The 15,748-nt window shown below is 41.6% G+C and overlaps 1 long non-coding RNA gene across 1 annotated transcript; it reads left to right on the top strand.

Annotated features, from left to right (window-relative positions):
- The first annotated feature begins 513 nt into the window (after positions 1-513).
- Positions 514-15,637, top strand: LOC122864703. The gene is made up of 3 exons (XR_006375281.1): positions 514-1,596; positions 2,012-2,180; positions 14,485-15,637. It is a non-coding gene; the product is annotated as an uncharacterized LOC122864703 (long non-coding RNA).
- Positions 15,638-15,748: the final 111 nt, after the last annotated feature.

Below are 15,748 nucleotides of genomic sequence, written 5' to 3'. Positions count from 1 at the left end.
ATCTGAAAACAAGTATATACTACTATATATGTAAAAAGACACATAATGCTTATGCTTGTGTTACCATATTTTAATATTTACAACGCTCTGAGGAAGTATTGGCTCTCAATTTCACGATTACACACCGGTAAACTCAGTATTTAAAACAGGTGAGAGTCCATAGATTAAAATAAGCAAAGGTCCTTATGCTGAATTGCAGGTGAGGTGTTTAATAAGTTAAACCGCGTGATGCGTGTAAACTAATGTGTATAATTATAATAGACTGCGGTGGAAACACAGACAACAATGGGCTGAAGGAACCTTTTAGTTCTTTGAAAAGTAGTTCCTGAGAATAAAAGTTTCGGGTACTTTGGGTAGAAACGCTGCTTATGATGTCTAGACATTATGCTATGCTGTTATTATCAACTCATATGTACCCTGCAATAACTTACAAAAGGCCAAAAACCAGCTTCTTCATCGTCAGTGTGCCACCCCCTTGCGCACTACAGATTAAATGACCGGATGAGTCATTGCGACCACTGCACACCATTCACATATTGATAAGACTGCTGAATCCTGGCGTTTAAACCTTGAGATAACATGCAATTCAACACAATATGAAGCACTGAAACAGAATTATCTCATAGAAAAAACAAGGAGGAAAGTAAAGCATTCATTATACAACTCCAGAACTCCTTTGTTGTTGTGCCCCTCTGAAACAACTTGCATGGCCAGATTCATCAACATTTCCTGCCATTTCCCTCATGACACTGACAAAGATGATGATAATATAAGAAAAGAAAACTGCATTCAAGAAAGAGGAAGCAGTAAGGCACGATGGAGGCCCCATGCCTGAGTATGACTAGGAATCCCCAAATCACTAAATCCGCCCCTGGATACACTTCCACTAGAAGATGTTCTCTTGACTGAAGAGTGTATTTTTGTGTCGTCCACAGTGAGTGTGCATTCTAATTTATGCAGCTGTCTTGGCCATGAAAGCTGCAGCATCTAGCATGGAAAAGCAGCTGGTAATTCACTCACTTGATTCCGCTCAGGCCTTCAGCTGCTCTGTGGCTTTCAGTTCCTTTAGACGTATCTCAGAGCTGACTTGTGGTCGAGTGTTTTCTGTCTGTGCATGTGCTTCATTACTGTGTGTCATTATTTGATAGGCGCAGTACACGTTATACGGCTCCCTGTATGGAAATGAAAGGGAAATTAATAAGAGATGTTCATTCATGAGGGCTATTCGTCTCATCTGGAGGCATGGTAAAGCCACTTCTGTGCAAATGTGAATATTACAGAGCCAACTCACCATTATGTATTTAATCCAAGTCCAACCAAAAAAAACAAAAAACATCCCTTTTTACAGTAAAAAATTTTGTCAAAGTGATTTTTAAATTCATTGTAAATATTGTTCATTAAAAGGGGCTGTAAGCAATATCAGCATTTTTGCTGACTTCCTGTCCGTTCTTGCAGAGTAGCACTTCCCTCCCTCCTCTACACATCTCCAGTCCTCCCCCTCCTTCAACACAGGAACGTGCAGCAGTGTTCGCTGCGGCACCTTACAGTATTAGACACAGCAGCCTTGGAGAGCAGTGGGTCATCTACCTCTAACCAGTAAGTACAATACAACCAGACATTGGCAATAAATGTAGCTTGTTAGCCACCTACTGAATTCACAGACTAATGATACGTTACACCCGTATGGTAGTATGAATATGGTGTTTGAAAATATTAGTTAGATAGATAGCTAGCAGCTAACTAGCAATGACAGGATAAAAAACACAGTTGGCTAGCCACACAATTCCGAGTTCTAAAAACATCATTTGCAAACATATATAGAGCAACTGGGAATAGTTCATAGTGTTTTTATAGCCAATAAGTTTGCTAATGGCAACTTGCGAGCAAGTTATTTGAATTGTCAATCACCCCAGCTATGAAGCTGCAGTTGTCAATAAGAACGTTGTTACGATTTGATTTGTGCAAGTCAATTTGTTATAATTTTCTATCCCTTTACTTTTCTTTGCATCAGGAAAAGGGAGAGCTGCAGGCCGGGGCAGAGGCAGAGGAGGACCAGGTCCTGGCCGTAGTAGAGGGAGAGGCAGAGGCGCATTCGGCCTGTCTGTGGAGGAAGCACTACGTGTGCAAGGCAACTGGAGTGTTTTTCCAGATCCTCCCAGCCGATACATAGGCTTTCCCAAGTAGGGTCTGACTGACATTACACTACTGACTGACACTACTGTCACTTTACACTTTTTTAATGTTGGTTTAATGGTAATTGTGTATATTGTATTATTTCAAAATGTATATAATATATGAAAAAACCTTTTTACATTTCACCCCATTGTTGGTTTGTTTTGTTTTATGATACAGGAATAACAAGGTTGAGACTATTACAATGCTTTATTTTACATAAGTCCAACATTTTTTAAAAATTAAAATATTTACATAATGGGTATTTCAACATATTCTGCTTGGGCCCACAGTCTGGTAGGTGAAGCAGAAACTCAGAGTTGTTGCTGTGACAGGGATTGTCCTTTTAAAACACAATATAGAGCAGTTATTATTTGAAGTGCATCACAGGTCAGGATCAGTTTTTTCATCACTAACAATAAATAAACATACTGAGTAATTATTTTAGGTTATAGGTTTTTTTGGCAACAAATTATCGAGCTTTTTTGGACAATATTGGAGATATTACAAAATACAAGTTTTAGAGTCTGTTTTTGTATATTTGGGCAAATTGGGATCTTGTCTGACTTTCTGCAGACAGATTTGTGTGCAAATGGCCCTTGAGACTAACCCCAAGGTCCCTATTCACCTAAATATAAAAACGTCTCTCCATTTTATTTAGGAACGTCTCCGATATTGTCTAATACATTTTCTCTTATGTTTGGGGTGAAGACAAATTCCATTACACATTTCACTTATTTAATTTCACCATAGGCAAGTTGTGTGACCCACCTATTCCTCTGCTGGCTTGTGTCTGCTCGACAATGATGGTGGGGGTGGGGGTCACTTTCCTCCGATCTTGAAGGGTGTCAACGTGGAGTAGTCTCTCATAACTAGGAAAGGACAGGTGAACATTGTTATCTAATGTTTAATTTCTCAGTGGCTGTAAATTTAGCTAGCATTACTGAGTTCGTTTTCTGCTTTGCGATAATGAAGCACATATAACTATAACTAATATTAGCTAGCTAGCTAGCTACCTAGCTAACAACAAGCTTTGCTGATATCGTTACACAGCAAACCAAGCTTAAGTCGAGGGTCTAGGCAGCTATAAACTAACGTTAGCTATCAGGATAAAAACGACCAACAAACCTAGCTGGCTAACAAATATTCGTATAGCTACTGCAGAGTAAAATATAGCTTACCTGTCAAGAAGCAGTAAGACTAAAGTTAGCTGTGCATCACTTTTCCACTCCTTCAAAACTTTGAGGTTTTTCCAGGGTTTTGCATGGCTGATGCTCTTTTCTTTTTCTGGCAGCTTTCTTTTGTTCTCCCTTTTCTTCAGCAATCTTCATTAGCTTTGCATATTTGTGGGTGTAAGCTGTTCCTGGGAGCGCTGGAATAGATAGCTTCGTCTGTTCAGCCATGGTCAGTCACACTGTAGCTCTGCTGCCTGCCCATGAACGTGCAGAGAGAACCGCCTCTTTGTAGCGCTCTCTCTCCTATTTGGAAAGAGTGGGAACGGGATAACAGAAAATTTATTTTCTGTTTACACAGTGGAGGGACTCCGAGACCCATGTTCCTGATCAAACACTCTGTTTCAGCGATGGGTGTAGGAATGTAGAGCTATTTAACACTTATTTGAACAAAAAATAAGGCTTATAGCACCCTTAATAAAAGGTAGAAAAGAAGAAAAAGATCTTTGGGAATACACCAGAAATGCTCCTTCAGTCTCTGAGTGGGTGGGCCAGTGTGTTTAATGGACAACTTCGCCAGCAGGGGTACCTGCGCTGGTAACTGTACCTTACAAGCTATGGTCAGATAATGTTTTGTTAGAAGTGGTATTAAAGAATAAGGCCCACACCTTTCATTATCTAAACTGATAAGTTTAGATAATGGCAAGTTTTTTAAGCTGTTCAGTGAGCTACAGCTTTCTAGTCCTCAAACTAATGTTAGCAGTGCACTTTTCCCCGGTAGATGTTTGGGAGCTCATTCAGCAAACCAAGGTGCGGGACAAGATACTGCAGGTGTCTATGTTTGCAGAGAAGACATTAACTAGAAAGCTAATGTGGTTTGTTGTTCAAAGTCTTTGGCTCTTTTTGTGTTGTGTCTCAGGCTGCTATCTGGCTATGATAGTGATGTTATTACTTTATGAAAAGTGAAATTGGATTGGCTATATGCAAAGAGTTTCCTATGTAGACAGTGACACAACATCATCCAGACTCATTAATGCGCTGACAGGGGGCCCTGTAATGAAACCAGTAAATATAAAATATAAATTTGGACCGTGCATATTAATGTTTAGAATGAACAAAATTGACAGATGTAGTACATTTTCTATAGTAAAATCTGAAACTTCTGTGAAAATAAAATTACAGTAGAATAAACAAGTTCAGCTGCTGCTGACTCGGTCAAAACTGAAAAGAAAAAAATCTTAAACATACAGGCTTAACGTGTACGGGCTGATTACCACTTACTTTTACCACTTACTTTGGTGTTTCATTCAACATGTTATTAATGATGCATCATATTTCAGATACTGTAGATGTCCATCCTGTCTGTCCTCAGTACCTGTCAGTACTTTGTCTGTGCAGACCGTTTGTTTTTATCTCCTTACCTCCACAAGTCGATAGTGGGTTGATTGCTGCTCTGTGCGCACAAGAGGACAAAGACATTTCGTGTCAACGAAAGAAGAAAACAATGGATTTAGAGGCAAAAAGCCTCCAGGCAGTGTAAAAACTGAATAAATGCACCTGTGAATGTACAGATAACAATGCAGCCTCACTGTCACAACTTTCCATATAACCCATTTTTAGTTGGTTTTGGACTATTTAAAGTGAAGAAATATACTATTTTATGTAATTATTTGCAGCAGTAATTTGCTATGTCCAGTTATATTTAGCAGCTCCCCTAAACCTTTAGCTGAGGTGAAGGCACATAGTCATGTCAGAATCTGGGTAGAAAACCATATACATGTTTATCCTTCAGATTTACCATATTTTCATTAACTACAACAGAATGCATCTACAAGCACTTGAAAGGAAACTGTTAAATTTGTTTTTATCAGAGATGATTTAAAAAAGGTAAAATGATTCACTCTAGCCAGCAGGGGGGGCTGCAGCCCCTACAGAACCCCCCATACTAATGTCCAGATCTCTGGATTCACTGCCCACATCTTCAATTTGTTCAATGATTCAGTAGGTCTGCTGTTGGGCTCATTGATGGCTGTTTCTCCAGTTGGAGAAATAATTAACCAATCAGTGCTTTGTAGACAGGATTAAAAAATTGGACGTCGTCTTCTGGTGCCAGAGTCAGAAAAATGTCAAAAGACTGACACGTATTGTTGTAAGTCAACATTAAGAAATATCTTAAATAAAAATCCCCATATTTCTTGGATCTACGGGACAAATGTAACGTTACAATAACTGCTCCTACAACTGCAAACTGCTACTGCATTTGTGCCAACTGAAAATGATAGAAGACATCAGTCGCTATTGAGTGGTCATGGCAAAATACCCCTCTCACCCAAACAAAACAGTCTAATATGAATATGCTCTCAGACTGAATAATGAAGTGAAAACGAAATGGCAATTCAAGGTCTGGCAGTGGCGTTCCAACAACCTGGAAGAATCTCATTTAGTCTGGCAAGATAGTCTTAAAACATATAGGAAGTCCCTCCGTAATGCCAGAGCAGCTTACTACTCATCATTGATAGAGGAAAATAAAAACAACCCCAGGTTTCTTTTCAGCAGTGTAGCCAGGCTGACAGAGAATCACAGCTCTAATGAACCATGTATTCCTATAGCCCTCTGTAGTAACAACTTCATGAGCTTCTTTAATGATAAAATTTTAACTATTAGAGAAGAAATTCATCAAGTCCTGTCTTCAACTGGTACCGACTTGTCTTCATACACAGGATCCTTGGAAACAGCTGTAGAGCCTGATGTGTGTTTTGGCTGTTTTGCTCCTGTCGATCTTCTTCAGCTGACTTCAACGATTAATTAATCTATGCCATCAACCTGTCTCTTAGACCCCATTCCAAATAGGCTGCTTAAAGACGTTTTACCCTTAGTTAGCACCTCTTTACTGGATATGATCAATCTGTCTTTATTAACAGGCTATGTACCACAATCCTTTAGTAATTGTGCAAGTAGCTGTAATTAAACCGCTTCTTAAAAAGCCCACTCCTGATCCAGGATGTTTTAGCTATACTATATATATATATATATATATATATATATATATATATATATATATATATATATATATATATATATATATATATATATATATATATATATATGGGCTACTGGAACAAGACGGAAATGGGCGAGATGCGATAATAAGGCTCTGTTGGAATGCTACTACTCCAGTAACCCTAGTCAGAGGGGTTACATGCACAGGATGTGGGATGAATGGTTACTTCGAAACCCACAATCTAGGCTTACGGCAACTAGTAGCTCAGTGTTCCAACATCCACAAGCGGCAACTGCTATCACAACTTGAGATTGACGAGGTACAACACAAAAAATGCTACGGGAAGGGGGAGCCAGGACTACAGGTCAGAGGGGAGCAACCAGCAGCTCCCCAACCAGAGATTGGGTACGAAGCCCCAAGAGAAATCACGCTGAACGAGGCAGCGACTGACCTGAAAGATAAGATCATGGCGAGAATGAAGGCAAGGCAACCCCGACGCCAACTACAACGGCTAAGTGAAGTACCATCCGAAAGTCTCCTAGAAGATGTGAATGCAGCATTGAGAGCGATCCCTACCACAACCATCACTGAAACCAATGAGCTGATATACGCCTCAGCAGCAGTGATCCTAGAGATGCTTGGCTACAAGAGCAACCATGGGAGCCATGAGAGACAATACCCACCATGGAAACGAAGGTTGGAGGCAAAAATCAAGGAGGCCCGGAGAGAAGTGAGCCAACTGACAGAGGCTGAGAGAGGTGCAATGAGAAAGCAAGTACCCAAGAAGTACAACCAGATGCCCATACCTGAAGCACTCGAAACTGCCAAACAAAGGCTCCAAGCCTTGGCCAGCCGCCTAAAGAGATACACGAGAGATAATGAAGCCAGAAGAATAAACCGGCTGTTCGCAACTCAACCTGCGAAAGTGTACGCTCAATGGCAGGGTAATAACAGCAGAGCAGACCCACCAAGGCTGGAAACGGAGCAGTACTGGAAAAGTATATGGGAAAGGGAGGCATCACACAACAGCGATGCACAGTGGCTGGCAGCCCTGAGAAAGGACCACAGCAACCTCCCTGAACAGAATCCAGTCACCATCACAGCGGCAGACATCCAAGAAAGAGTCTCAGGTATGAAGAACTGGACAGCACCGGGCCCTGACAGGATCCACGCCTACTGGCTAAAGAAGCTCACTGCACTCCATGAGCGCCTAGCAGCACAAATGAACCAGCTGCTAAGAGATGGGACGCACCCTGAATGGCTTACCGAAGGGCGCACAATCCTGATCCTGAAGGATCCCGCAAAGGGTACAGTCCCATCCAACTACCGGCCAATAACCTGTCTCTCCACAACATGGAAGCTCATGTCAGGCATCATCGCGGCTAAGATAAGTGGACACATGGATCAATACATGAGCAAAGCACAGAAGGGCATTGGCAGAGGAACCAGAGGAGCCAAACACCAACTCCTGGTTGACAGAACAGTGACCCAAGACTGCAGAGCCCGACACACCAACCTGTGCACTGCCTGGATTGATTACAAGAAAGCATATGACTCAATGCCGCACACATGGATCACTGAATGCTTAGAGATGTACAACATCAATAGGACTCTAAGACACTTCATTGCAAACTCGATGAGGCTGTGGAAAACCACCCTTGAGGCCAATGGCAAGCCACTTGCAGAAGTATCCATCAAATGTGGCATATACCAAGGAGATGCTCTGTCCCCACTGCTGTTCTGCATAGGACTGAACCCCCTCAGCCAAATAATCAACAAGACTGGCTATGGATACCGACTCAGGAATGGGGCCACCATCAGTCACCTCCTCTACATGGATGACATCAAGCTATACGCTAAGAGCGAGCGGGACATCGACTCACTGATCCACACCACCAGGATCTACAGCTCTGACATTGGGATGTCATTCGGGCTTGAGAAGTGCAGTCGAATGGTGACAAAGAGAGGGAAGGTAGTCCACAGAGAAGGGGTCTCACTCCCAGAAGGAACAATAGCAGACATTGAGGATGGTTACAAGTACCTTGGAATACCACAGGCAAATGGCAATCTCGAAGAGGCAACAAGGAAGACGGCAACGGCCAAATACCTCCAACGAGTGAGGCAAGTCCTAAGAAGTCAGCTCAATGGCAAGAACAAGGCCCAGGCAATAAACAGCTACGCCCTGCCAGTGATCAGATACCCTGCAGGAATAATAAGGTGGCCAAAGGAAGAGATACAGACCACAGACGTTAAGACGCGAAAGCTCCTCACCATGCATGGAGGGCTCCATCCCAAATCCAGCACCCTGAGACTGTACGCTAGCCGTAAGGAAGGCGGCCGTGGACTAGTGAGTGTCAGAGCCACTATCCAGGATGAAACATCCAAGATCCACAAGTACATCCAAGATATGGCCCCAACAGATGATGTGCTCAGGGAATGTCTCAGACAATGGGGAACAGAGGAAGACGTGCTGGAGGAGGGACCATCATGGGAGGACAAACCCCTACATGGGATGTACCACCGGAACATAACTGAAGTGGCTGATATCAAGAAGTCCTACCAATGGCTAGAGCGGGCTGGATTGAAGGACAGCACAGAGGCACTCATCATGGCTGCACAGGAGCAGGCCCTGAGCACCAGAGCAATAGAGGCCCAGATCTACCACACCAGACAAGACCCAAGGTGTAGGCTGTGCAAAGAGGCCCCTGAGACAATCCAGCACATAACAGCAGGGTGTAAGATGCTGGCAGGAAAAGCATACATGGAGCGCCATAACCAAGTAGCTGGCATAGTGTACAGGAACATCTGCACTGAGTATGGACTGGAAACCCCGAGGTCAAAGTGGGAAACACCTCCAAAGGTGGTAGAGAATGACCGAGCCAAGATCCTGTGGGACTTCCAGATCCAGACTGACAGAATGGTGATGGCGAACCAGCCTGACATCGTGGTGGTTGACAAACAGCAGAGGAAAGCCGTTGTGGTTGACGTGGCGATACCAAGCGATGGCAACATCAGGAAAAAGGAACATGAGAAATTAGAGAAGTACCAAGGGCTCAGAGAAGAGCTGGAGAAGGCCTGGAAGGTGAAGGCAACAGTGGTGCCCGTGGTCATCGGGGCACTCGGGGCAGTGACCCCCAAACTGGAGGAGTGGCTACAGCAGATCCCTGGAAGAACACCAGACATCTCGGTCCAGAAGAGTGCAGTACTGGGAACAGCGAAGATACTGCGCAGAACCCTCAAGCTCCCAGGCCTCTGGTAGAGGACCCGAGCTCGAAGGATGAGACCACCCACGGAGGGTGAAGGACAAAGTTTTTTTTTTTGTTTTTTTTAATATACTATAGACCTATATCTAACCTTCCCTTTCTCTCTAAGATCCTTGAGAAAGCAGTCATCAATCAGTTATGTGACTTTCTAAATAACAATAGTTTATTTGAGGATTTTCAGTCAGGATTTAAAGTGCATCATAGCACAGAGACAGCACTGGTGAAAATTACAAATTACCTTTTAATTGCATCAGACAACGGACCATCACATCCTATTACAGAGACTGGAACATGTAATTGGCATTAAAGAAGCCACACTAAGCTGGTTTAAATCCTATCTATCAGATCGATCTCAGTTTGTACATGTTAACGGTGAATCCTCCGTGCATACCAAAGTTAGTCACGGAGTTCCACAAGGTTCTGTGCTTGGACCGATTCTATTCACTTTATATATTCTTCCTCTAGGCAATATTATTAGGAAACACTCCAGAAACGTTCATTGTTATGCAGATGATACCCAATAATATCTATCGATAAAGCCAGATGAAACTAACCAGTTAACTAAACTTCAAGCATGCCTTAAGGACATAAAAATCTGGATGACCTGCAACTTTCTGATGTTAAACTCTGACAAAACTGAAGTTATTGTACTTGAGACATTATCTAAAGATATAGTTATCAGTTGATCAGAATTTATCCTTTAACTCCCACATGAAACAAACTTCAAGGACTGCCTTCTTTCACCTACGTAACTTTGCAAAAATCAGGCACATCCTGTCTCAAAATGATGCCGAAAAACTAGTCCCTGTATTTGTTACTTCTAGGTTGGACTATTGCAATTCCATATTATCGGGCTGCCCGAATAAGTCCCTTAAGACTCTCCAGTAGATATAGAATGCTGTGGCACGTGTACTGACAAGAACTAGGAAAAGAGATTATATTTCTCCAATATTAGCTTCTCTGCACTGGCTCCCTGTAAAATCCAGAATAGAATTTAAAATCTTTCTCCTCACCTACAAAGCTCTTAATGGTCTGGCACCATCGTATCTTAAAGATCTCATAATACCTTATTATCTGACTAGAACACTGTGCTCCCAGATCGCAGGGTTACTTGTGGTTCCTAGAGTCTCCAAAGTAGAATGGTAGCCAGAGCCTTCTGTTATCAAGCTCCCCTCCTGTGGAATCAGGTCCCAGTTTGGGTTCGGGAGGCAGACACCATCTTCACATTTAAGAGTAGGCTTAAGACTTTCCTCTTTGATAAAGCTTATAGTTAGGGCTGGCATGGGTGAGTCCTGAACCATCCCTTAGTTATGCTGCTATAGGCCTAGACTGCCGGGAGACTTCCCATGATGCACCTCTTTCCTCTCTCCTTCTCTCCCTCTCTATCTGTATGCATTTTTATCCCATTACTGCATGTTACTAACTCAACATCTTCTCTCTCCCATAGTTTTGTGCTTTCTCATTTCTCTCCTCTCTCCTTCTGTCACTTTCAGCAGGTATTTCTGCCTCCGGAGCTGCAGAGACTGGATCTGTGGTTGTGGGCCACCTGCTGCCCCCGTGTTCCTGCTCGACAACTGCTACTACAGTTGTTGTTATTGGTTATCTGTTACTAATATTGACATTATTTTTCCTATAGCTGTCATTCCTATTATTATTAATTTATTAATATTAACACTACAATTACTATTCTAATATTTCTATTATTCTCTCTCTCTCCCCCTCTCTCAAAACCCTTCAAAAACACATGGCAGCAGCGGATGGCCACCCACCATTGAGTCTGGTTCTGTCCAAGGTTTCTGCCTTTTAAAGGAAGTTTTTTCTTGCCACTGTTGCCAAATGCTTGGTCATGGTGGGATTTGTTGGGTCTCTGTAAATAATATTATAAAGAGTACGGTCTAGACCTGCTCTATAGGAAAAGTGCAATGAGATAACTTCTGTTATGAATTGGTGCTATATAAATAAAATTGAATTGAATTGAATTGATTTTGTATGCTCAAAATCAAATAGTGCATATACACAGGTCGATAGAAACACTCAAGCTTGAGTACAATGAGACCCCATTTATACTTTGTCACTTCATCATCATGGTCGAATTGGATAGCTATCCTATCCTAAAAAAGCGTTAGTATTAAAGTGTTAATGCATCAAAGAAACATTCCAGATTCCGATTTCTACACATATGATCAAATACATGGTTCACCGAGCTGTTGGAGCGTTTATCTGATCCCTGAACTACTCAATGGGTGAGGGAGCAATGTGAGTTAGAGCCTGTAAAGACGGTCAAAGTTTTGTCTCACTTGTACTTCATAAATATGATTCCTTCATATGTTTGTGTTAGGTTATTTAATACTAGTTAAACTTTTATTGTTGTAACTAAACTGCTAAAGTGGAGAAGTTTTTCTTCGTCTGGCGTTTTAGGCCGTTATCAAACAGCTTCAGGAGCATCCTCCTTCTGGACACCTCCTTCTGGACTGGAGGAGGGCTGACACTGATTTACATATAGCTGGGAAAACTAAGATGGATTGTAATCAGATTTGTGATCTGACCAACAGAGTTGCATATAAGTAGCTAAGTGTAAATGAAACTGTCTTAAATCTCATCTGGATTTTATCCGGATATGAGACACGTGAAATGACAAGTGTATGTGGGGCCTGAGCGTGCTGCAAAAAGGTGATTCCCTTCATCTGCCATTATACAGCATCTTGGATTTCAGAACATCCTCTTAAACTAGCTAGTTATATTTCTATCTGAATAATGGGTCAGGGTTAGGGTTAGGGTAAGCATTTGTGTTTTCACTGAGAGAATGATAAAAAGCCATGTGTTGTGGAATGTATCTGGCCAGTGTCATGCTTGATCTTGGTCTGCCATGCCAAGATCAACACAGCCAGCTGAAGACTTTTCCACATTCAACTGGAGTGCCTGCTGTGCTTTTCCAGCTAAATTATTTAAGATTTACAGCACTGCACAGGTGTTGATAGGTGGTACACACAGAGGTAGGATTCTCCTAACTTTTGTGAATGTTTCAACAAATCCAATGAGTTGGAGCTGCAAGGACAAGAAATTTGATCTTTCATGAGAGCAGAAAAGAGATACTGAAATCAGTGTTTTAAAGCAGATTCTCAGTTTTTCCTCAGTGACTCACTTTTGAGGAAGGCTCTGACCATGGATGTGCCTGCGCTGCATTTCTCACAGGTTTTACAGACACTTTGGGATGTTTCCATGCTGTTCATCTGGGAAATATTAAAAACTGTGAGAAATCTTCAACTGCTACATGTTTATTCAAATAATTAGCATAACTGGAAGATCAGCGATGTTGAAATCTTTTAATGCAGGTTGTGGATCTTGTCTTTTTGTGGGAGAGAAAAATGAATCCAAATACAATTCACCATAGTAACTGTGCTCAGGAAATTGGTCAGATTATGCAGATTATGGCTGAATGGGACTGAATGACGAAACACAGGAAACCACAAGCCCTGCAATAAACTGGCGGGGGACCCTGACTGACAGCTGTTTTACCCATTTAGAGCTTTAGTTGTTGGACTGAGATCCACTTTGACTATTTGTGGTACAAGGGAATTGGCTTCCTAGACCAAGAAATGAAGGTGAACAAACACAAAGTGACTTCATACCTGGAACGCTCAAACACTGAGACATATTTTATACTGAACAAGTGTTAATTTCGGCAACAAAAAACTGTGATAAATTGGTTAATGACAATGATGAAAACAAGACTGATGTGATGAAATAGCCTTTGGGAAACAAAAAGACTAAGATGAAATTTCCATATGTTAACGTTGACAAAAAAAGAGTTGACTAAAATGGAATTTGTAAATTAAAACTTTAACCTTTTGATGCACAAGTTATCCAAACACCTTCTAATATACAACATGGGTCAAAAATGACCCATAATAATTTCCCATGTTATTTCATGCATGGCTGAGTGTTTCTTTGCTATATCTTTGAAATAAATGTCTTTTGTAAGTTGTAAATATTTAATATTCCAAGTATTCATTAAATATTTTGTTTTTGATTGCCACAAATCATTATTTTAATTTTTCCTTTCTTACTTTATGAACAAAAATAGTTTTTGCATTACTATATCAAGTTTACACTCGGTTCAAAATAAAATAAAAAAAATAGACATACTATGATAATAATTGTGTTAAAATTATTATTTTAGCAGTAATTTGGACCAAACAATAATACATTTAATATTTGAAATATGTTTATTAGTCACTTTGTCACACATAACATACATATCACTGATAACCGATAACACTAATATTGAAATGTAGTGTATCTGTAGTGTATCTGTAGTGAACTGTGGTGAATGTGATAGAATAAAATAAAATAAAACTGATGACATAAAATCACATTGGTACAGCGCAAATGGCCATCTCAGTGCTTACATACCTCACATATGACAACTATACGTTTGTGCTTCTTGCACACAGGCCTGGTTTACTAGGAACACTGCTGACTTTTCTGTCTTTGGCAGCTGGGCAGAGCTTGCACCTCTTCCTCTTCACTTGGCCCTCCGGTCTGACGTCCTCCTGTGGCTGGGTGATGGCTGCATTTTGTTTTTCTATCCCACAACTTCCCATTGTAATATGCTTTTGGAGGTGGTGTGTGCCCTCCATGCACCTCTTCACATGTGACATGACAAGCTCTTTGCCCAGCTCCTTGATGAATTGCCGCCGTGCATTGGTCACACCACCAATGTAATCAGAGTGTTGTGCAGTGAAGTTGGTGTAGGCATTGAGGGTGGCAACATCCAGCACATTGTACCAGAGTACCATGGAGTGTTCTCCGCTTACATGAGTAGGTGCAAACCATCTGATCCATTGTGTCCCCTCTTTCTTTTGCTTTGTTATAGTACTGGATCACTTCTGGTTTCTTCTTCACACTGCTGTCTTCCACTGCTTTGTCATCATGCATGGGGCTCAGGAGGACAACAGCCTTTCCCTTCTTCGGCACATAGCTCACGATGGTCGTGTTGCCACTGAATCCAAATTCTGAGCTATGCATCTCCCTCGATTTGGATGGCTTCATTAAAGTCTGCCTTGTTCTGGCAGAGTTCCCACAATGGTCAGGTTCTTCTCAAGGAGCTTCTCAGCCAGAGGGACACTGGTGAAGATGTTGTCCATTGTGATGTTGCGACCTATGGTTAAAAACAAAAACAAACAAAAAAACGAATGGTCAATTTACTCAACATGTAATTCTCTAAATTAAATCTAACACTATAATAAACTGAATGCAGGCAAGTTTTTTCCTTTATTATATACACTATATGCTCTGTGGTACTGATATGAGACAATGGGTTATCTTGTTTATTAGAGATCTGCAGTGTGTGCAATACACTAGACACCAAAACTCTCACGAATACATGCGAGCTGCGTGTGGCAGCTAGAGCAGATGGGGCCCATTGTCCATCCGATGTTATTCCAGCTACACCTTTGTGTGACCTTCAAACCCCAGTCTTACTTTTAATATCATAGGCTGATAGCCATGCAAGCGCAGCTGTGCATTGGCAGTGAGCCTCAGTCTATGAACTTAACTTCTTAGGCTGTGGCTCAGAGGTAGAGCAGGTCGTCCTCTAATAGAAAGGTCGGCGGTTCAAACCCGGCTTCCCCCAGCCCACATGCCGAAGTGTTCTTGTCCTTCTTCTTGGGCAAGATACTGATCTGCAAATTACTCCAGAGGGCTGTACCTTGGGTGTGTGACTGAATTTGTTTCTTTGTACTGATGAGCAGTTGGTACCTGCCATCAGTGTGTGAACGGGGTGAATGTGATATGTAGTGTGAAGTGTTTTGAGTGGTCGGAAGACTAGAAAGGCACTATACAAGTACAATGTAGAAGCTCCAGATGTTGCTGTGACACTGGCCAGGTTGCTGTACCTGTACCTTTTTATAGACAGGAGCTGAAGAATTGAGATGTTTATATTATGGTTGGTGGTGATTCTGAAAAATGCAGTAGTAACTGTGTTGTTGTCTGTACAAAATATACTAGCATTTATTTTTTCAAATGAAAAAAATGCAGCTTTATGGTCTTTAGAAAGAAAGCTGGTGCAGCTTTGGATATATAAATTAGTGTCATTTCAATGAACTGTGACATAGCTATAGACAACTATGTCACCCACA

The sequence above is a fragment of the Siniperca chuatsi genome, linkage group LG17, assembly GCF_020085105.1.
Source record: "Siniperca chuatsi isolate FFG_IHB_CAS linkage group LG17, ASM2008510v1, whole genome shotgun sequence".
NCBI classification, from domain to species: domain Eukaryota; kingdom Metazoa; phylum Chordata; class Actinopteri; order Centrarchiformes; family Sinipercidae; genus Siniperca; species Siniperca chuatsi.
This window is presented reverse-complemented; position numbering and strand designations above follow the sequence as displayed.